A 23,951-nucleotide genomic window follows, 5' to 3' on the forward strand; every position below is an offset into this window, starting at 1 on the left:
TTTTGTGAACATTTTATTTTGAAAGCAAAGAATCGTCAATCTTGCTTTCAAGCTTCTACAAATATTTGCATAAAATCAGAGAGCATTCTGGGAGCATTATTGCTAAACTTTAAAAACGTGTGTACACATTTTTATACTGGAACCACCGTCAGTAGTGCAGTCAGAGCTTACAACATTTACTCAGTGCGCTCACCCTAATAATAAAAGTCTTTCAATTAATGAACCATAAATACAAGTTTGAACAGCATTAACATATGATCAAAAATATTACCTTAACTGCAGACAGTGACCTGCCCTAATCCATAATGTGGTACTGCAAACTGGCAGCCAAATGATTTGTGGTGCAGTGGGGTTGGGCCTACTTGTCCCAAAGACAAAATACACAAGAAAACTTGTTGCGCTTGACTCCAAACAATATTTCCTTGGCGTTGGGCTATATGAATTCCACATTTCTGCTCCCTTGGAAAACCAGGTCCTTTTGTGATAGCCAATTTTAATGTCTCCTCAATACATTTTGGGCCCTTACCTGTCGCGGGTACTTGGGCCACCCACACGAGTGAGGTACCGTTTTTATCGGAAGACCTAGGGAAATGCTAGGTAGATGGAAGTTTGTAGGTCGCCGCAGATTCCTAAACTTTCCATCACTTAAATGTGAAGAAATTTCACATTTTAGCTAGGTTTTGGCCCCTTGCCTGTCGCAGGTACTTGGGCCACCCACACGTGTTGTGTACCATTTTTATCAGGAGACCTGAAAGAACACTGGGTGGAAGGAAATTTGTGTCAGCCCAGTGATGCCACAACTTTGTCACACAAAAATGTGTGGAAAAAGTGATTTCTTTCAGCTAAATTTGAGGTTTGCAGGGGGCTCGGGGTAAGAAAAAGTTGGGGTATCCATGCAAGCCATACCTCCCTGGAATCCCCCGGGTGTCTAGTTTTCAGAAATGTGTGGGTTTTGTAGGTTTCCCTAGCTGGCTGCCAAGCACTGGGCCAAAAACCCAGGTCATTTTGTGATAGGCACCTTTGATGTTGCCTCAATATGTTTTGGGCCCTTGCCTGTCGCGGGTACTTGACCATCCCCCGCACACGTGAGGCACCATTTTTAATGGGAGACCTAGGGGAATGCTGGGTGGTAGGAAATTTGTGTCAGCCTGGTGATGCCACAACTTTCCCACACAAAAATGTGTGGAAAAAGTGATTTTTGTCAGCTAAATTTGAAGCTTGCAGGGGATTCTGTGTGAGAAAAAGTTGGGGGATCCACGCAAGCCATACCTCCCTAGAATCCAGGGGGTCTAGTTTTCAGAAATGTGTGGGTTTGCTAGGTTTCCCTATGTGCCAGCAGAGCTAGAGTACAAAATCCACAGGTAGGCACTCTGCAAATATAGGGTCTGTTTTGACTGTAAAAATGTGGTGTGCACACGTTGCGTTTTGGGCTGTTTTCTGTCACGGGCACTAGGCCTACCCACACAAGTGAGGTACCATTTTGATCGAGAGACTTTGGGGAATGCGGGGTGGGTGGAATTTTGTGGATCTACGCAGATTGCAGAACTTTCCATCACAGAAATGCAAGGAAAATGTGTTTTTTAAACAAAATTTGAGGTTTGCAAGTGATTGTGGATAACAGAACCTGGATAGAGTCACACAAGTCACCACATCCTAGATTTCCCTGGGTATCTAGTTTTTTAAAAAGTATAGGTTTGCTAGGTTTCCCTAGGTGCCAGCAGAGTTAAGGTTCAAAATCTACAGCTAGGCACTTTGCAAAAAAAGGGTCAGTTTTCACTGTAAAATTTGTGGTATGTCACATTGCATTTTTGGCCATTTCCTGCTGCGGGCACTAGGCCTACCCACACAAGTGAGGTACCATTTTTATCGAGAGACTTTGGGGAATGCGGGCTGGGTGGAATTAATTTTGTGGATCCACACAGATTCCAGAACTTTCCATCACAAAAATGTGAGGCAAATGTATTTTTTTTAACAAAATGTGAGGTTTACAAGGGATTGTGGGTAACAGAACCTGGTGAGAGCCACACAAGCCATGCCATCCTGGCTTCCTCTGGGTGTCTAGTTTCAAAAAATGTATAGGTTTGCTAGGTTGCCCTAGGTGCCGGCAGAGCTAGGGTTCAAAACCTACAGCTAGGCGCTTTACAAAAAAAGGGTCAGTTATGACTGAAAAAATGTGGTGTCTCCATGTTGCATTTTGGGCCGTTTCCTGTCGTAGGCACTAGGCCTACCCACACAAGTGAGGTACTGTTTTCATGGGGAGACTTTGGGAAATGTGGGGTGGGTGGAATTTTGTGCATCCGCGCAGATTCCAGAACTTTTCATCACAGAAATGTGAGGAAAATGTGTGTTGTTTTTTTTTACAAAGTTTGAGGATTGTAAAGAATTCTGGGTACCAGAACCTGGTGAGAGCCACCCAAGTCACCCCATCCTGGATTCCACTGGGTGTTTAGGTTTCAGAAATGTATAGGTTTTCTAGGTTTCCCTAGGTGCCGGTAGAGCAAGGGTCCAAAAATTACAGCTATGCACTCTGCAAAAAAGGGTGAATTTTCACTAGAAAAAAATGATGTGCCCACCCTGCATTTTGGGCCGTGTCTTGTCACAGGCTGTAGGAGAGTAGGGTCTGCTATCCTATGGTCACCCCAAATTTTTGCTTTTTGCTTCACTGGTTTATGACTTCATGTGGCTGTGGGCCTGCTAATCAGACCCACAGCCTGCTGTTCTCTCTCTAAATTACTGCCAATGCACTTTAGGTGCATTACGAATTGGAACTGGTTCACCTTATTGGCCCCTGTAACAGTGTACCCTAGGTACCCAGGGCATAGGTGTTTCCAAGGCCTACCAGGGGCTGCAGCATGTATTGTGCCACCCCTGGCCTGGCCTCCATATTTGACACAACTGGCTGATCACTCAGCTGGGGTAAGTTGGTGTAATCACCTCTTACTTAGATATAGTATCCCTATATCTACCCTTAAACTGGACACATATGTTCCTATCAGCCACTCCTATGGAAGGCCTCATCAATCCTGGAGGCAGAGTGCTTGGAAATATGTGAGATGGTGCTCTAGCATGAGCTGAGCCTGTCTGCAGCTGCCGGGAACCACTCCCTAAGCTGTTCCGGGACATTGCCATACCATATACTCTTAAGTGCATTATAATCCTCGCGGTTAAATGCTATCTTTGGTTTGGCTTTATCAAAACATGTCGAGTAAGGTGTCATATGAATTGGAATACTATCCCCTCGACAGTTCTGTCGACGGGGATAGCATTCCACCCTTCTAGAGGGACACAACATGTGTGTAGCCTTAACCCCGGTTAAAGTTAACCAGAGCCTCAGCATCACAAAATGGATGCTGCCACCACAGACACGAGTCTGTCCTCCTGCTGCTGACCGAAACTCGGCAGATGGTGGCCTGGACAAAGGGTTTCCTGCCTTGGGAGGTGCGAGCACCACCCCAGACAGGGTTTTGTGTATTGGGTAGGACAGGGCTGAATAGAATCAGACATGCCCGGGGCACACAAGGTGTCCCCGTGCATAGGCCAGTCCAAACCGGTCCTGGGACTTTCCAGACCCAGGCCTGGCGAGGAGCTGGACAAAGGAAAGGGGGTGTAACTGCCCCCCTTCCTGGTTCCTCCCAGAGGAGGGAGCTAGTATGTGATCTACCCCTCAGATTGGGAATAAGAGTGGGAGCAGTGCCATTGCACAGCAGATCATCCTGAATCAACTTTAAACAAAGAAGACTGGACTTCGACATTCTGCTGCTCAGAAGACTGAAGAGAATCTCCCTTGTGGCCTAGGAGTGGCCACCCTGTGAACACAGGCACCAACCAGCAACTCGACGTCTGCTTTGCCGCCGCCTCCCGCCGGAGCCCGAGCCCAGAGCCTGACAAGAACCAGACTCCCAGACCTCTCAGAGCCCGATCCACAGTCCCTGCAAAGAAGGGACCCGTGGAGGCACCGAGTGACGTGGGACCAGACCTCTTGGAAGACACTCGAAAAGCTGACTGCGCAGCTTCTGAGGTATCCTCGACGTTGTGCTTTGGGGACTGAGAACCCCCACCATCGAGCAGCCCTTGCACCGAAGATCAGCCCCCCAGCATCTCCACGATCTGCGTGGGGCCCTTTTGCATTGTGCCACTCGACACGCCATCCCGGCCACTAGCCACGTGGTCAGCGGCCATCTTGGCGACGAAACGGACGAACTACACTGCGGGTCTGGTTGCTCCAGACTTGCCCAAGCTCCTGTGAAAAGGAGCACTCGCTCTGACCTTGCTGGTCCGAGTGTTAAGCATCTTTCGATTCCTGCGTGGCTTGCATTAGCCAAGGCCTGTTTGCTTCGATCAGGTCAGGTTTGAACATTGTCCCCTCTGCTTTCAGGTCTTCACCACTTCAGATCCACCCTTGGATCCACCGGAACTCTTCACCTCGAGCCGCCTGCAGCATCTTCAGCTCCAAGCACCATCGACCTGCGTGACGAAACCCGACACTACTTCGACCCTGTGCACCCGCTTCCTGTGGGTGAGGTAACTCAGCTCCGCCGGTGTTCCTACACTGGTACACATCTCAAGGGCCTGTGTCTTAGGTTTCAGCGTTCTAGGTCACTCGGAAGGTTCCTAACTCTTTAACTTTGTACTTTTTACGCACCATAGACTTTACATTGGAAAGTGCGTGCACTTTGAACACTGCACCCGAGTCCCGCGGGCCTTTCCCGACTTAGTCACTGCTAGTCTCGAATAGCTCCAGTGATTCCCAAGGCCCTAGGCCTGTTCCCTTTCTAATTGGTATCTCTTATACCACTTTCTTAGTATATGGTTTAGGTGGCCCCTAGGGCTCATCCATATTGTGCAACTTTTGTGTATTTTAAACTGTCTTGTGATTTAACGCTTGTGCTTCTGTGCTCATAAAGAGTCCAGGGAATTTTATAGTTAATAAATCAATATATATTTTCAATATATATCTGTGTGGAATCCTTTCATGTGGTATTCAAGGGGGTTGTGTATGGTAATCCAGCTGGCTTCACATGCCTTTCAGAGTTTAGCCTAAGACTGCTTTGTCCACGTTACCACTAGGATAACTGGTCTACAAGGTTGAATTACAACCAATCGTCATAAGGGTTGCTTGGCATGGTACAAAGTGATCACTAGAATTAGTGAGCATTATATACCAGGCCAACTTCTCACATTGGTGACAGCGGTGGGATCTGAGCTTGCTGTTGTTTTACCATTACAATCTTTGAGATTATCATTTGAAAGATCATACAGGTACCTGCTAGGTACATATAAAACAAGACTAGTATACTTAAGTTCTACTGAACTTAGTTGTTGTAGAGCAAAGGGAGTAGCACACCCTGACTACAACTACTAGATAGGTTTAGTAGGTAAACACCAGTGTAGGTAGATTGCAACACATCCACCCACACTAGAGCAATGTCTGGAGCAGAGGGTTCCACTGGGAACATCCCTGTTGAGAGTGACCCTCCAAGGGCACCATCCAAATTTGCTATTTTTTCCTTTAAGGAACTAAGACAGCTTTGTGTCTTAAGGGGTCTGAAGACAGGGCCTTCCCCTACTACAGACCACCTAAGAGAGCTCTTAGACCAGTCTGAGACTCTAAAGCCCTCTAAGGCAGACCCCACAGGGAATGCTGAAGGAGGCCATCCTTCAGAGGATGACACTGTAGACACCCCTGTCCCTATCATCCTGGTAGATGAGGAAGCCCCCATCACTGGAGCTCCTCAGGTAGATGAGGAGGAGGAAGAGGAAGAAGAGACAGAAGAGGGGGGAGCAGTGAGTCAGATGATGACAGAAATAGTCAGGTGCTGGTCAGTAGGCTGAACCAGGCTAACTTAAGCCTATTTGGGACTGAATCAGGTAACAACCCATTCAGACCCCCAGGTGGACTTAACCAGAAGCCTAGGAGGAGAAGGACTCACTCAGGTGACTCTAACAACTCCCATGCTTCTAGAGGTTCTCATGGTCACTCCAGAAGGGAGATGACTAGCCCTCAGAGAAGGGAACATGAGGCCAAAATGAGAGAGGCTGAATTGAGGATCCAGAGACAAGAGTTAGAGGTTGCCCTGGCCCAAGAGAAACTTGCTAGAGCAAGACAGCCTAGAGAGAGTGGGGTAATAGAACCCACTGGTGGCAGCAATATCCACAAGGATAAAGACAGGTCTTTTGATAACAGAAACCTGAGTAAGATTGTGCCCCCCTACAAAGCTGGGGATGATATCCATAAATGGATAACTGCAATGGAGAGAGCCTGCAGAGTTCAGCAGATCCCTCAAGAGCAGTGGGCAGCAATCTTGTGGCTCTCCTTTGAAGGTAGAGGCCGAGACAGACTCCTCACAGTTAGTGATGGGGATTCTAGAAACTACCTGGTCCTGAAGAGTGCTCTGATTGATGGGTTAGGCTTAACCACTGAACAGTGCAGGTTAATGTTCAGAGATACCCAGAAGACACAAACTCAGGACTGGTCTGAATTTGTTGAGTGTGCCACTAAGGCTCTGGAGGGATGGTTGCTGGGAAGCAAGGTTACAGACTATGAAGGATTGTATAATTTGCTGATGAGAGAACAAATTTTAAATAATTGTCAGAACCAGCAGTTGCATCAACATTTGGTTGACTCAGATTTGACCTCTCCCCAAGAATTGGGAAAGAGGGCAGATAAATGGGTAAGAACCAGAGTTAAGCAAAAGAACCAGAACCAGAACCAGGGTGGTGACCAGAAGAAAACAGACCAGAAGGGTGGGGAGCAGAAAGCTAAAGACCAGAAGTCTTCAACAGGGCCCCAAAATGATACAGAGGGTGGGTCCCAAACTTCCAAGAAGAAGAAGAAAGAAGGTCAGAAGAAACCCTGGTGTAAAAACACCTCTCACTGGACAAGTGAGTGTGAAAAGGGTGGAGCCCCCAGCACTGCAGCCCCTAAGGCAACTGCACCCACTAGTACAGCTAGCAGTGCTGGTCCACAAACCAAGGGGGTAGTGGGTATCACCTTGGGAACTGAAGGAGATTCTGACCTAGTCAGAACCCTTACACAGGCTGTTCTGATTTGTGAAGGGGACATTGATTTGACCCCTGACATAAGTCCCAGTAACCTGGGCAAATACAGACAGACGCCTTTGATTAATAACAAAGTGGCTCAAGCTTACAGGGACACATGTGCCAGTGTCACAATGGTGACACCTAACTTTGTGGACCCTGGACAGTACATGCCAGGTGATAATTACCTGGTGACCAATGCCAGCAATGTCACTACTACACATAGTGTGGCACTTGTTAACTTTTCCTGGGGAGGGGTAACTGGCCTGAAAAGAGATGTGGTTAGTGCTGATCTCCCAGTTGAATGTTTGTTGGGCAATGACCTGGAGAACTCTCTATGGTCAGAAGTTAAGTACAGGACTCATGCAGAGATGTTAGGGATATCATCACATGTCCTTGCTGTGACCAGGTCACAGGCCAAAAAGTGCCTCTCTGAACCTCAGGTCTTGGATCCTGGAACAATGAACCAAGCACCTTCCAAGAAGAAGAACAGGAGGGTTAAGGCTGTGCCTTCCCAACTGCCTGCAAGTGAGGATCAAGCTTCACAGGAAGCTGGTCTTGAGACCCCTGAAGGAACTGTCTCTGAAGAACTTGAACCTGATCAGGTTGAGTTTCTGGGGACAGGGGGACCTTCTAGGGCAGACTTGGGGCAGGCTCAGTTAACCTGTCCTTCTCTTGAACCCCTCAGACAGCAGGCTGCTGCTGAGGCTGCTGGGAATGCTCAAGGTGCCCATAAAGTTTATTGGGATGAAGGACTTCTTTACACAGAGGGTAGAGACCCCAAGCCTGGTGCAACCAGGAGGTTGGTTATACCTCTGCGATTTAGGGGTTTCCTTCTCACCTTAGCCCATGATATTCCTCCAGCAGGACACTTGAGTAAGATTGTGCCCCCCTACAAAGCTGGGGATGATATCCATAAATGGATAACTGCAATGGAGAGAGCCTGCAGAGTTCAGCAGATCCCTCAAGAGCAGTGGGCAGCAATCTTGTGGCTCTCCTTTGAAGGTAGAGGCCGAGACAGACTCCTCACAGTTAGTGATGGGGATTCTAGAAACTACCTGGTCCTGAAGAGTGCTCTGATTGATGGGTTAGGCTTAACCACTGAACAGTGCAGGTTAATGTTTAGAGATACCCAGAAGACACAAACTCAGGACTGGTCTGAATTTGTTGAGTGTGCCACTAAGGCTCTGGAGGGATGGTTGCTGGGAAGCAAGGTTACAGACTATGAAGGATTGTATAATTTGCTGATGAGAGAACAAATTTTAAATAATTGTCAGAACCAGCAGTTGCATCAACATTTGGTTGACTCAGATTTGACCTCTCCCCAAGAATTGGGAAAGAGGGCAGATAAATGGGTAAGAACCAGAGTTAAGCAAAAGAACCAGAACCAGAACCAGGGTGGTGACCAGAAGAAAACAGACCAGAAGGGTGGGGAGCAGAAAGCTAAATACCAGAAGTCTTCAACAGGGCCCCAAAATGATACAGAGGGTGGGTCCCAAACATCCAAGAAGAAGAAGAAAGAAGGTCAGAAGAAACCCTGGTGTAAAACTTGTAAAAACACCTCTCACTGGACAAGTGAGTGTAAAAAGGGTGGAGCCCCCAGCACTGCAGCCCCTAAGGCAACTGCACCCACTAGTACAGCTAGCAGTGCTGGTCCACAAACCAAGGGGGTAGTGGGTATCACCTTGGGAACTGAAGAAGATTCTGACCTAGTCAGAACCCTTACACAGGCTGTTCTGATTTGTGAAGGGGACATTGATTTGACCCCTGACATAAGTCCCAGTAACCTGGGCAAATACAGACAGACGCCTTTGATTAATAACAAAGTGGCTCAAGCTTACAGGGACACATGTGCCAGTGTCACAATGGTGACACCTAACTTTGTGGACCCTGGACAGTACATGCCAGGTGATAATTACCTGGTGACCAATGCCAGCAATGTCACTACTACACATAGTGTGGCACTTGTTAACTTTTCCTGGGGAGGGGTAACTGGCCTGAAAAGAGATGTGGTTAGTGCTGATCTCAAAGTTGAATGTTTGTTGGGCAATGACCTGGAGAACTCTCTATGGTCAGAAGTTGAGTACAGGACTCATGCAGAGATGTTAGGGATATCATCACATGTCCTTGCTGTGACCAGGTCACAGGCCAAAAAGTGCCTCTCTGAACCTCAGGTCTTGGATCCTGGAACAATGGACCAAGCACCTTCCAAGAAGAAGAACAGGAGGGTTAAGGCTGTGCCTTCCCAACTGCCTGCAAGTGAGGATCAAGCTTCACAGGAAGCTGGTCTTGAGACCCCTGAAGGAACTGTCTCTGAAGAACTTGAACCTGATCAGGTTGAGTTTCTGGGGACAGGGGGACCTTCTAGGGCAGACTTGGGGCAGGCTCAGTTAACCTGTCCTTCTCTTGAACCCCTCAGACAGCAGGCTGCTGCTGAGGCTGCTGGGAATGCTCAAGGTGCCCATAAAGTTTATTGGGATGAAGGACTCCTTTACACAGAGGGTAGAGACCCCAAGCCTGGTGCAACCAGGAGGTTGGTTATACCTCTGCAATTTAGGGGTTTCCTCCTCACCTTAGCCCATGATATTCCTCCAGCAGGACACTTAGGCCAGAATAAGACCTGGGACAGGCTTGTCCCTCACTTTCACTGGCCCCACATGTCTGAAGACACCAAGGAGTTTTGTCGCTCATGTGAAACCTGCCAAGGCAATGGTAAAGCAGGTGGAACAACAAAGGCCCCCCTAATACCACTACCTGTGGTGGGGGTTCCTTTTGAAAGAGTGGGGATTGATATTGTAGGTCCAATGGATCCCCCTACAGCATCTGGGCACAGATTCATACCGGTGGTAGTGGATCATGCCACCGGGTACCCAGAGGCCATTCCACTTAGGACCACAACAGCTCCTGTTGTGGCCAGGGCCTTACTTGGAGTTTTCTCCAGAGTGGGGTTTCCTAAGGAGGTAATATCTGATAGAGGTGCCAACTTCATGTCAGGATATTTGACAGCTATGTGGAAGGAATGTGGTGTCAACTACAAGTTCACCACTCCTTATAATCCACAATGTAATGGGCTTGTTGAGAGATTTACCAAGACCCTAAAGGGCATGATTAAAGGATTACCTGAAAAGCTCAGGCGAAGATGGGACATCCTACTGCCCTGCCTTTTGTTTGCTTACAGAGAGGTCCCTCAAAAGGGGGTTGGCTTCAGCCCCTTTGAATTGTTGTTTGGGCACCCTGTAAGAGGACCCCTGTGTCTGGTGAAGGAAGGATGGGAGTTACCTCTCAAAAAGCCTAAGCAAGACATAGTGGACTATGTACTTGGTCTCCGCTCCAGGATGGCAGAGTACATGGAAAAGGCATCCAAAAACCTTGAGGCTAGCCAAGAATTACAGAAAGCTTGGCATGACCAAAAGGCTGTCCTTGTTGAGTTTCAGCCTGGACAGAAGGTATGGGTGTCGGAGCCAGTGGCCCCAGCAGCACTCCAAGACAAATGGTCTGGACCCCATACAATTCTGGAGAAGAAGGGAGAGGTTACCTACTTGGTGGACCTAGGAACTCCCAGGAGCCCCCACAGGGTGCTCCATGTCAACAGATTGAAGGCATATGTCAGCAGGGAAGACATGGGCTTGCTCATGGCTACAGATGAGGGACAGGAGGAAGAGAGTGACCCTCTCCCAGACCTGCTCACTCAGAACCCTGAGGATGGCTCAGTTGATGGTGTGGCCTTAGGTGGCAGCCTCACTGAACATCAGCAACATGACTGCAGACAAGTTCTACAGGCATACAGGCATATGTTCTCATTGACACCCAGTCAGACTAACTGGTGTACACATGTGGTGGACACTGGTGACAGTCTTCCTGTAAAGAGCAAGATTTACAGGCAACCTGACCACGTCAGGGACTGTATAAAGACTGAGGTGCAAAAGATGCTGGAATTAGGTGTTATTGAGCCTTCAGAGAGCCCCTGGGCTAGCCCAGTGGTTCTGGTCCCCAAACCTCACACCAAAGATGGCAAGAGAGAGATGAGGTTCTGTGTGGATTACAGAGGACTCAATGCTGTCACCAGGACAGATGCACACCCTATTCCAAGGGCAGATGAGCTCATTGACAAGTTGGCTTCTGCCAAATATTTGAGCACATTTGACTTGACAGCTGGCTACTGGCAAATCAGGTTAGCTGAGGAGTCTAAAGCCAAGACAGCATTTTCTACCCCTAGTGGGCATTATCAATTTGTGGTAATGCCCTTTAGTTTGAAAAATGCACCTGCCACCTTCCAAAGGTTGGTGAATCAAGTCCTTACTCGGTTGGATGACTTTTGTGCAGCTTATCTGGATGATATTGCTGTCTTTAGCTCCACCTGGGAGGATCACCTGGTCCACCTGAAGGAAGTGCTTGAGGCTCTGCAAAAGGCAGGCCTCACTATGAAGGCAACAAAGTGCCAGATAGGGCAGAGCAAGGTTGTATACCTGGGCCACCTTGTAGGTGGAGGCCAAGTTCAACCACTGGAGAGTAAGATCCAGACCATCAAGGACTGGTCCCCTCCAACCACCCAGACTCAGGTCAGAGCTTTCTTGGGCCTGACTGGGTACTACAGGAAGTTTGTTAAGAACTATGGGTCCATTGTGACTCCTCTTAATGATCTGACATCTAAGAAGATGCCCAAAAAGGTTCAGTGGACAGAAATCTGTCAAAAGGCATTTGATGACCTGAAGAAGGGCATGTGCTCTGCACCTATCCTGAAGAGTCCTGACTACTCAAGAGAGTTCATTGTCCAAACAGATGCTTCTGAGTTGGGAGTGGGAGCAGTGCTTTCACAGCTTAATGTAGATGGCCAGGACCAGCCCATTGCTTTTATTAGCAGAAGGCTGACCCCCAGAGAGAAACGTTGGTCAGCTATTGAGAGGGAGGCCTTTGCTGTGGTGTGGGCCCTGAAGAAGTTGAGATCATACTTATTTGGCACTCACTTCAAGATTCAGACCGACCATAAGCCCCTCTTATGACTTAATCAGATGAAGGGTGAAAACCCCAAACTACTCAGGTGGTCCATTCCCCTACAGGGGATGGACTTTACAGTGGAGCACCGCCCAGGGACTGACCATGGCAACGCAGATGGTCTCTCCAGGTACTTCCACTTAGAACATGAAGACACAACTGGTCAAGGTTAGTCTAATGTCCCTGCGTTTGGGGGGGGGGGGTTCTGTAGGAGAGTAGGGTCTGCTATCCTATGGTCACCCCAAATTTTTGCTTTTTGCTTCACTGGTTTATGACTTAATGTGGCTGTGGGCCTGCTAATCAGACCCACAGCCTGCTGTTCTCTCTCTAAATTACTGCCAATGCACTTTAGGTGCATTACGAATTGGAACTGGTTCACCTTATTGGCCCCTGTAACAGTGTACCCTAGGTACCCAGGGCATAGGTGTTTCCAAGGCCTACCAGGGGCTGCAGCATGTATTGTGCCACCCCTGGCCTGGCCTCCATATTTGACACAACTGGCTGATCACTCAGCTGGGGTAAGTTGGTGTAATCACCTCTTACTTAGATATAGTATCCCTATATCTACCCTTAAACTGGACACATATGTTCCTATCAGCCACTCCTATGGAAGGCCTCATTAATCCTGGAGGCAGAGTGCTTGGAAATATGTGAGATGGTGCTCTAGCATGAGCTGAGCCTGTCTGCAGCTGTCGGGAACCACTCCCTAAGCTGTTCCGGGATATTGCCATACCATATACTCTTAAGTGCATTATAATCCTCGCGGTTAAATGCTATCTTTGGTTTGGCTTTATCAAAACATGTCGAGTAATGTGTCATACGAATTGGAATACTATCCCCTCGACAGTTCTGTCGACGGGGATAGCATTCCACCCTTCTAGAGGGACACGACATGTGTGTAGCCTTAACCCCGGTTAAAGTTAACCAGAGCCTCAGCATCACAAAATGGATGCTGCCACCACAGACACGAGTCTGTCCTCCTGCTGCTGACCGAAACTCGGCAGATGGTGGCCTGGACAAAGGGTTTCCTGCCTTGGGAGGTGCGAGCACCACCCCAGACAGGGTTTTGTGTATTGGGTAGGACAGGGCTGAATAGAATCAGACATGCCCGGGGCACACAAGGTGTCCCCGTGCATAGGCCAGTCCAAACCGGTCCTGGGACTTTCCAGACCCAGGCCTGGCGAGGAGCTGGACAAAGGAAAGGGGGTGTAACCGCCCCCCTTCCTGGTTCCTCCCAGAGGAGGGACCTAGTAGGTGATCCACCCCTCAGATTGGGAATAAGAGTGGGAGCAGTGCCATTGCACAGCAGATCATCCTGAATCAACTTTAAACAAAGAAGAAGACTGGACTTCGACATTCTGCTGCTCAGAAGACTGAAGAGAATCTCCCTTGTGGCCTAGGAGTGGCCACCCTGTGAACACAGGCACCAACCAGCAACTCGATGTCTGCTTTGCCGCCACCTCCCGCCGGATCCCGAGCCCAGAGCCTGACAAGAACCAGACTCCCAGACCTCTCAGAGCCCGATCCACAGTCCCTGCAAAGAAGGGACCCGTGGAGGCACCGAGTGACGTGGGACCGGACCTCTTGGAAGACACTCGAAAAGCTGACTGCACAGCTTCTGAGGTATCCTCGACGTTGTGCTTTAGGGACTGAGAACCCCCACCATCGAGCAGCTCTTGCACCGAAGATCAGCCCCCCAGCATCTCCACGATCTGCGTGGGGCCCTTTTGCATTGTGCCACTCGACGCGCCATCCTGGCCACTAGCCACGTGGTCAGCGGCCATCTTGGCGACGAAACCGACAAACTACACTGCGGGTCTGGTTGCTCCAGACTTGCCCAAGCTTCTGTGAAAAGGAGCACTCGCTCTGACCTTGCTGGTCCGAGTGTTAAGCATCTTTCGATTCCTGCGTGGCTTGCATTAGCCAAGGCCTGTTTGCTCCGATCAGGTCGCCGACACCGCCAACAGCGAGAAGCCTACGTGGGACAGCTTGTGACCGACTCCTGGACGTCCTCGACCCCCGGTGTCCACGTGGCTGCAGAGAGAAGCTACCCAACAACGCCTGTTTGCACCCGACATCGCCTGGTTCCAATCTGGTTCCACGGTAGTCACTGGCTAGTGACTTTGAACATTGTCCCCTCTGTTTTCAGGTCTTCACCACTTCAGATCCACCCTTGGATCCACCGGAACTCTTCACCTCGAGCCGCCTGCAGCATCTTCAGCTCCAAGCACCATCGACCTGCGTGACGAAACCCGACACTACTTCGACCCTGTGCACCCGCTTCCTGTGGGTGAGGTAACTCAGCTCCGCCGGTGTTCCTACACTGGTACACATCTCAAGGGCCTGTGTCTTAAGTTTCAGCGTTCTAGGTCACTTGGAAGGTTCCTAACTCTTTAACTTTGTACTTTTTACGCACCATAGACTTTACATTGGAAAGTGCGTGCACTTTGAACACTGCACCCGAGTCCCGCGGGCCTTTCCCGACTTAGTCACTGCTAGTCTCGAATAGCTCCAGCGATTCCCAAGGCCCTAGGCCTGTTCCCTTTCTAATTGGTATCTCTTATACCACTTTCTTAGTATATGGTTTAGGTGGCCCCTAGGGCTCATCCATATTGTGCAACTTTTGTGTATTTTAAACTGTCTTGTGATTTAACGCTTGTGCTTCTGTGCTCATAAAGAGTCCAGGGGATTTTATAGTTAATAAATCAATATATATTTTCAATATATATCTGTGTGGTGTCCTTTCATGTGGTATTCAAGGGGGTTGTGTATGGTAATACAGCTGGCTTCACATGCCTTTCAGAGTTTAGCCTAAGACTGCTTTGTCCACGTTACCACTAGGATAACTGGTCTACAAGGTTGAATTACAACCAATCATCATAAGGGTTGCTTGGCATGGTACAAAGTGATCACTAGAATTAGTGAGCATTATATACCAGGCCAACTTCTCACACAGGCCCTATGCCTAACCACACAAGTGAGGTACCATTTTTACCGGGAGACGTAGAGAAACACAGACAAGTAGAACAAATGTTTTTGCCAATTGACTGTCTATGCATTTAACCCTTTCAAATGTAAGACAGTGTGTAAAAAATAATACATTTTCAAAAATGCCCTCTAAATCATATGCTGGTATAGGTACCCACATATACGGAGTTGTGCAAATAAACACTGCTTCTAAACTCCATATGTTGTTCCCATTTAGGAAATACATAGTTTTCCTTGATACCTATTTTTCACTCTTTTTATTTTACAATGTGAATTGCTGTATACCCGGTACACAATGAAAAACCATAGCAAGGTGCAGCTCAGTTATTGTTCTGGGCATTAGATTTTTGGTGAACCTACATACCTGTGCAACCATAAGGCTCTAGTGGACATAACGGTATAGTGCTTGTGAAAATGTGTCATACTTAGAAGACGTTACAGGTGAAAATACAGACAGAAATAGCTGTTTTTTGCAACTCATTTTCAATATGTTTTAATTTGTACTGTTACTTTCCATAGGAAAAACTTGAAGGATCTACACAAATGATCCCTTGCTAAATTTAGAATTGTGTCTACCTTTCAGAAATGTCTAGCTTTCTGGGATCCGTTATTGGTTTTACATAAATTTCTAGCAGTAACTGAAAGGAGGTTGAAAGCACACAAAAAATAGAAAAAATAGGCTATGTCCCACTAAAATGCCAAAACTGTGTAGAAAAGTTTGGTTTTCTAACAAACGTCTGCCTGTTCCTAAAAGCTGGAAAAGGGTGATGTTATCACTGCAAATGCTTTATTGATACCATTTGCAGGAGAAAAAACAGATGCTTTCTTCTTCAGCACTTATTTCCAATTTTTCACCAACAACCCAAAATGTATCTGTATTTTGGCTAATTTCTGGGTCCCCTACCAGGCAATCCACAAACCCTGGGTACCTTTAGAATCCTCAGGATGTTGGAAGAACAGGACACAAATTGGACGTAGATACCTTATGTGGACAATAAGTTACAGGGGCCTAAGCGTGAAGTACCCCAAATAGCCAAAAAAGGGCTCACACTGGGGGGTGGCCCAGCAGTTAAGGGGTTAATCTCTTGGCCACCAGCAGTCTGTTTCTGGGTCATGGGGTTTTAGCACAGGAACCATTTTCAATTCAGCTGCCTCAGAGCTTTCGCTCTACCTTCCCAGCCATTCCCCTGATTCTTGAAGTAATTCAGAAGGTTATATCAGACTGGGTTCAGGTTCTGTTGGCCAGCCCCTTATAGCCCAGTAGAAATGTGAAGTTGTCAGATGCACTCCGTAGGGTGATTCCCTCAGACCCAACTCCTCTGTTAGCACTGAGCCTCTCTGGAAAGATTACACCTGGTGGTTTGGAGCTCGAAAATCTAAAGCTAAGTCTACATGCAAAAGGTTGTTCGGAGGAGGTAGCAGTTATTCAGCAATCTAGACATCTGTCTACCCTTACGGTTTATGCCAGGTACTGGAGATCGTTTTCAACATGCTGCTCCTTAAAGTCCTTTCCCCTAGTGATTGTGACCTGATGAAGATCCTTGATTTAATTCAATGTGGGTTTGCATTGGGGCTGGCAATTTCAACACTGAGTTCAAATGGGCAGCAGAGGTTGATAAGTTACATCCATTCAATTACTGGTTATTAGGGGGTTATTTTCTGAAATTCATTGAGTGTTCCTTCTTAGGACTTTTCGGTGGTTTTAAAAGCTTTGCACCTAACTATTTTAGAGGTATTGGAATCAGTTGACTTAAAGTTTCTTTACTATAACATTCTTTCCTCGAAGGCTATTTGTTCAGGGCGATGAATCGGGAAGTAGGAATATTGATTTTGTTTTACCCTTTTCTTTGTGTTTTTGCAGATAGTTAGTTATCTTGATACCAAAGTCTTCCTTTGTGCATGGAGTTTCAACTGACTTTCATGTTTAACAAGACCTGGTTCTTCTCCTGTATTATCCTGATTCCAGTGGTGGCTGATGAAGTGGAGGGCATAAAAGTTGGAGATGAGTGTTGTGTCACAAGTGAGTGAAGATAGCGAGCCTGATTAACATGAGGGGGTTTAAGAGGGTTCTCTCCTTGAATAAAGTTGAACAAAAGGTGCAGGCAAATACTGCACTTTAAGACAAATTTAAGGAAATATGAAGGTAAATATCGTGTCTAGCTATTTTTGCATGGAATCCTGGCTCAGTCGCCTGGGCACTTTGTTTGAATCTGTGCGCCCTGTACCTCAGTTCCCTTAAAAAATCGAGTAATCGAATTTCGCTCACATTTACACACGTGATTCAATGGCCGCCTAACACTTGATTACTTTTAACAAAGGAGGCAATGCCACTAGGTGATGAAAAAATGCAGCTCTGGGAGAAGCGAAATCCCATACTGTGTATTAAAATAAAATTGTAAGAATAGATGCTATTCCAGCAAGATATAAAAATGCTACATCTTCCTCAAGCCGTGGATACAAAAGAGCCCCAAATGTCATCCTCACACCCAAATTAATATCCGTACAAACTTGCACACCACTCCTGTATAGCAGCCCGCCCACATTTTACAGACATTTTTACAGTTCAACAAAGATAGCATTCCTCTTAATTTACAGCTAACGTGAATATCTGAAGACAGTTATTTCGGAAGTGCGACTGTAGACCTGGAGGCATCAAGCCTGTACACAAGGCATATGAAGAAAACGGGGACAAGCAGGCTTTTGACCAAGAAATAACTGGGTTTCTCGGTGAACTACAAGTTATCCCTTTTTGGCTCGAACATTCATGTACGAGGAAATAATAATGGATGGAGGCAGGAATCTTGCGGCTGTCACTCCGTTTCTACCACAGCTGGTGCACAGTAAGTGCATTATAAATATCAGGTGTTGGTGTGAGAAAAAAAGAATTTCTAAAATGGTATGTGCTTTCTCAAAGAGTATTAGGGTCTGTCCCTGGGTAGCTGCCATTCCACAATGCGCTTTGTCAGCTGTAGAGAAGGAAATTAAACAGTGTTATTTGTGTGTGTCTAAGGTAGTAGCTGCACTTCTTATTAGCCTGTGGACTTGAAGTCCTAGTGAAACATAATCTGGACAATTGAATGACAGTAGATATTATATATTTCCTATAGACACATTATTTTATAGATGTCAAGCATGTTCAGTAATGTCTTGCTCTCTCACCAGCGCTGGTGCAGAATCATGGTTCCTAGCGTCATGCACACACTTTGCACCAAAGTACAAGGGTTTCTGCATGGTTCTACCATACGTTTTGTACTAGAATGATATCCTTCCAGTACAAAATACTATGCTTAGACTAACTTTAAAACTTTCCTACATTGTATCTGTGCTACACAGCACAGTAAGCATCGAAGTAGGAAAAAAAAGGAGAGATGAATGTATTTGTCCTCAATAGCACCTATGTCAACAGAGTGTTTTTTATGCTTAACCCTGTCTATTTGGTTTAGTAGATAAGATGATAGGATGCCGCAACGCAAACCTGTTTCTTCAGTTTCAAAGTTGGCAGCTCAAACTGTAACGCCACATCCTCTCCTTTAATCTTTTCCATATTCTTTTTACTAATATCCATGGACCAAGAATAGTGAAACAAAATAAAAAGAACTTTAAAAAATCTTTTTTTTATTATTCAGTATTTGCAGCTGTTCTGTGGTGGGCATCTATACAGAAACAATTGAGGTCATCAACACTATCTGATCTAGAATTAGAACGCTGAAGACCACTAAAGAATTGAGTATTTACCTAAATGACCATCAGAAGAGCAGAATATTGCTATACACGTTAAAAAAATCCACTATGATTTCATTGTTCCCATTTTTAAGAGAAATTGTAGTTGCCATTTTACCTCTTATTATCATGGGTGCTTTTGGGACAGATTACAGCCAGGTAATATTCATCTACCGCAGAAGGACAGAGTGTGAGGCAAGTTCTGGTGCAAAAAACTCTCTTTTCCACTCCCCTGCTTGTGCACAATGTAATTACTGGCACTGGGAACGAAGAGGGAAGAGAAAGGGACAGAAAATTACCAATCACTATATGGCTTCACAATATAGCCATAAAGTGACTGTACATGATCTGTGAGTAGTCTGTCGCACCAAATACCTACTTGCCGTATCATTTAGTTGCCTGTTTTTTCCTCTGCAATGTCAAACAGGCCATGTACTAGAGACAGAAGGGGTTTTAGAGATGACTTTTGCTAAAAGGTTTCTAATATCGTCAAAACAGCTGGATGTGCAGTGTCTGAGAAATGTTCAACTTAGCTACTCCCCTGGCTAGGACCTCATGAAAGGTTTTAATGTCACTGATGGGAGAGATGCAAGAGATAAATATGTTCCTGGAGATGTTGGTGTATTAGATGAGTGAGTTTTTCCTGAGGCCGAAAAAATATATCTCTATCTGGAAGGAGATCCGTGTCTTTTTTCCACTTCAGAGTATGATGGGATGATGACATAGACCTGTGAGGAGGCATTGGAGTTGGTCTCCTTTTCAACAGAGGGGACCCTGATGTTGACATCAATAACATATTGGGAGACGAGAGTTGAACTGGGTCCTCAAAAGGAACTGTTGGCCATAGTGGTCTGTAAGGTACTGGATGTGGATCCAGTGTGATAGGAAGATGCATAGCTTGAAGAGGTGTTGAAAGGTTCTCTACTCTCTTTTTCAGAGTCAGAAATGGTGAAGAGGTAGAAAAATGGGGTGTCAAGTCAGAAGACATGCCATGTTGACGAAGAGACAACAGTTTTGGGGAATGTATTAGTGATGCTGAAGCAAGTGATGACACAATTAATGGGGGCGAAGTAACCATCATGGATATCAGGTTTGTTTATTTCAACGTCAACCGTGATCAGGACCTTAAAAGAGGCTTGTGGAGTTTCGTCTTTGATGTTTAGAGGTGTGGTGATGAGTGATGTTTTTAACACCAGTGTTGCTAGTCCTATCAGCATCGATAGGGAAGCAGGTTTAGATGTCAATAACGACAGCAGTTTTGCCGTCGTCAATCAGTGGTTGTCTTTGATGCTGACAGTTAAGGCCTTTTAGTAAGCAGTTATTTCAAGTGTTTAGCTTATTGTCAATGATGTTGATGATAGGTAGATGCTGAACCGGACTTCACCAGAGAGCAGGTTGGAGCCGATGCTTTCGGCATCGGCACCATGCCCTTGAATAACATTGAGAATGATGTTTGTGTTGTTTTTCTGTTAGGTCCCCTTTCCCCTGATCCCCCCCCCCCCCATGCGAGTCCTTTTCTGGAGCAGGCTGACTTTGAGAGGAAGAACGAGGAGATGGATACTTCTGCCTTCCCTATTTCTTCCTTTCTTCCTTTGCTTGCATTTCTTACAGAATTCCTCTGTGCCTTATTCCTCCTCAGTCATTCAAGTTCCTTTTGGACATTTTTCTACAGATGTCAGTCTTTAACCAAATGCGAGAAAGGGAGGCACATCACACAAACCTTGAGGGGGTCAGTCAGCCTTTTTCCTCCCACAAGAGGAACATTTCTCAAAAATTAGAAGGCATTTCTGAGGAGAAATATTGTTGAAAATAGAAAAAGTCATGTAATTCGATGTGATGTTACAAATGATGAGTGAAGCAAAGAAAGCCAAACTTTGCTTACAATTTGTAATTAAAAAGTAGAAGTGTGAAACCTCACGAGCTGTTAGACCCTACCCATAGCAGTCCCAAAACTGGTTCTGGGAGGCAACTGACAGTAGAGTGCATCATGAGCAGTGGAAACTCCTGGAGTCTTCAGGAGAGAGAACATTGTTTCTTATCTTTCAAGGAAAGCCTATCGGACTGCAATTGTTCCTTAATTTTATACATCTTAATGATCTCCTGCAATCTTGTGATAGCTTGAATCTACAGCAATTGGTATTGGATTCTACTCACCAGGGTGGTCACACTCTGGATCTTATTTTCGCTGAGAATAATACTTCCAAAATAGAGGCCATCTTACCTCTTTGCTGGACGGACCATTTCCTTTTTACTTTTACACTGGCCATCCCTAGGAAAAACCCAGACCAAGCTGCCATGCCTAAATGTCACCAAGGCAGAGAATGGAGTAAACTGCCTGATATTGCCAAAGCTGCGCCTATATTCACTGGTAATAATATGTTTGATGTCAACAACCCAGTGGAAACAAACTATCAGGAATTCTGTGAACAGATCACTAAGGTCCTTGATTTTACCATTCCGGAGCCTTCTGCCCCCTGGTTTAATGAGAAGCTAAAGTCTCTTAAAAAGACCTGTAAGTTGGCTGAAAGGAAATGGAGGAAGGGCTATGATACAGCTAATAAAGATGCTCTGAAGACTACAATGAGCAAATATAATAGTGAAATCTTAAAAGCTAAAGCAGTGTTTTATGCAAACTCAGTCCTTGAGGCTACTAACAATACCCGGAGGGTCTTCAAGATTGTAGATGAACTGACCAATCAAAAACAAAACTATTGCGACCCAAGATCTTTGCGAAAGCCTAGCCACTTTCTTTGAGGAGAACACTTCAAAAATAATCATTGGGTTATCAGAAAGTAAGGAAAACTCTTGTGACTCTGTATCTGAGGCAGGTATTCAGCCAATAGCCTATCATACAGAGAATGGATTCATGAGACTAAACTCGCTACTCTTAGCCAGTTTATTATGCCTTCCGAAGAAGAGACTCTTGGCGAACCACTACCACTACCCTTACCTCTGTGGCGGTTGGCTTTTCACTGGAAGCAGATTGGTCTCTGTTTCCCAACACAGCGATCTACTACAGCTAGCGGTACCCGCTGCGCGGGTCCCGCGTCGCGAGGGAGGTGTCAACCAGCATCTTTTTGAACTTTTGGGCGTGGAGCGATCCGAAGCTCCTTGACTCTGCAGGGCTGCGAGCAGGCGGGGAGGCGCAGGACTACCTGTCCCAGGAGCGCCCGCCCGCCCTAACTCAAACCACCTGGCCAGCTCTCCCTGCAGGCTCCTCCCCCTTTTGGCCGACTGAAAAGCAAGCAGAACCGGACTATTGGTGGGACTCTTGGCGGACCACTACCACTACCCTTACCTCTGTGGCGGTTGGCTTTTCACTGGAAGCAGATTGGTCTCTGTTTCCCAACACAGCGATCTACTACAGCTAGCGGTACCCGCTGCGCGGGTCTCGCGTCGCGAGGGAGGTGTCAACCAGCATTTTTTTGAACCTTTGGGCGTGGAGCGATCCGAAGCTCCTTGACTCTGCAGGGCTGCGAGCAGGCGGGGAGGCGCAGGACTACCTGTCCCAGGAGCGCCCGTCCGCCCTAACTCAAACCACCTGGCCAGCTCTCCCTGCAGGCTCCTCCCCCTTTTGGCCGACTGAAAAGCGAGCAGAACCGGACTATTGGTGGGACTCTTGGCGGACCACTACCACTACCCTTACCTCTGTGGCGGTTGGCTTTTCACTGGAAGCAGATTGGTCTCTGTTTCCCAACACAGCGATCTACTACAGCTAGTGGTACCCGCTGCGCGGGTCCCGCGTCGCGAGGGACGTGTCAACCAGCATTTTTTTGAACCTTTGGGCGTGGAGCGATCCGAAGCTCCTTGACTCTGCAGGGCTGCGAGCAGGCGGGGAGGTGCAGGACTACCTGTCCCAGGAGCGCCCGCCCGCCCTAACTCAAACCACCTGGCCAGCTCTCCCTGCAGGCTCCTCCCCCTTTTGGCCGACTGAAAAGCGAGCAGAACCGGACTATTGGTGGGACTCTTGGCGGACCACTACCACTACCCTTACCTCTGTGGCGGTTGGCTTTTCACTGGAAGCAGATTGGTCTCTGTTTCCCAACACAGCGATCTACTACAGCTAGCGGTACCCGCTGCGCGGGTCCCGCGTCGCGAGGGAGGTGTCAAGCAGCATTTTTTTGAACCTTTGGGCGTGGAGCGATCCGAAGCTCCTTGACTCTGGAGGGCTGCGAGCAGGCGGGGAGGCGCAGGACTACCTGTCCCAGGAGCGCCCGCCCGCCCTAACTCAAACCACCTGGCCAGCTCTCCCTGCAGGCTCCTCCCCCTTTTGGCCGACTGAAAAGCGAGCAGAACCGGACTATTGGTGGGACTCTTGGCGGACCACTACCACTACCCTTACCTCTGTGGCGGTTGGCTTTTCACTGGAAGCAGATTGGTCTCTGTTTCCCAACACAGCGATCTACTACAGCTAGCGGTACCCGCTGCACGGGTCCCGCGTCGTGAGGGAGGTGTCAACCAGCATTTTTTTGAACCTTTGGGCGTGGAGCGATCCGAAGCTCCTTGACTCTGCAGGGCTGCGAGCAGGCGGGGAGGCGCAGGACTACCTGTCCCAGGAGCGCCCGCCCGCCCTAACTCAAACCACCTGGCCAGCTCTCCATGCAGGCTCCTCCCCCTTTTGGCCGACTGAAAAGCGAGCAGAACCGTACTATTGGTGGGACTCTTGGCGGACCACTACCACTACCCTTACCTCTGTGGCGGTTGGCTTTTCACTGGAAGCAGATTGGTCTCTGTTTCCCAACACAGCGATCTACTACAGCTAGCGGTACCCGCTGCGCGGGTCCCGCGTCGCGAGGGAGGTGTCAACCAGCATTTTTTTGAACCTTTGGGCGTGGAGCGATCCGAAGCTCCTTGACTCTGCAGGGCTGCGAGCAGGCGGGGAGGCGCAGGACTACCTGTCCCAGGAGAGCCCGCCCGCCCTAACTCAAACCACCTGGCCAGCTCTCCCTGCAGGCTCCTCCCACTTTTGGCCGACTGAAAAGCGAGCAGAACCGGACTATTGGTGGGACTCTTGGCGGACCACTACCACTACCCTTACCTCTGTGGCGGTTGGCTTTTCACTGGAAGCAGATTGGTCTCTGTTTCCCAACACAGCGATCTACTACAGCTAGCGGTACCCACTGCGCGGGTCCCGCGTCGCGAGGGAGGTGTCAACCAGCATTTTTTGAACCTTTGGGCGTGGAGCGATCCGAAGCTCCTTGACTCTGCAGGGC

General features: G+C 47.6%; 1 protein-coding gene across 1 annotated transcript in view; it reads right to left on the reverse strand.

Annotated features, from left to right (window-relative positions):
- LOC147708069 (potassium/sodium hyperpolarization-activated cyclic nucleotide-gated channel 1-like) overlaps window positions 1–23,951 on the reverse strand; it is a 1,702,968-nt gene that overhangs the window by 416,424 nt on the left and 1,262,593 nt on the right. The gene's annotated exons all lie outside the window — the stretch shown is intronic.

This window comes from Lissotriton vulgaris, chromosome 6 (assembly GCF_964263255.1).
Source record: "Lissotriton vulgaris chromosome 6, aLisVul1.2, whole genome shotgun sequence".
NCBI lineage: Eukaryota > Metazoa > Chordata > Amphibia > Caudata > Salamandridae > Lissotriton > Lissotriton vulgaris.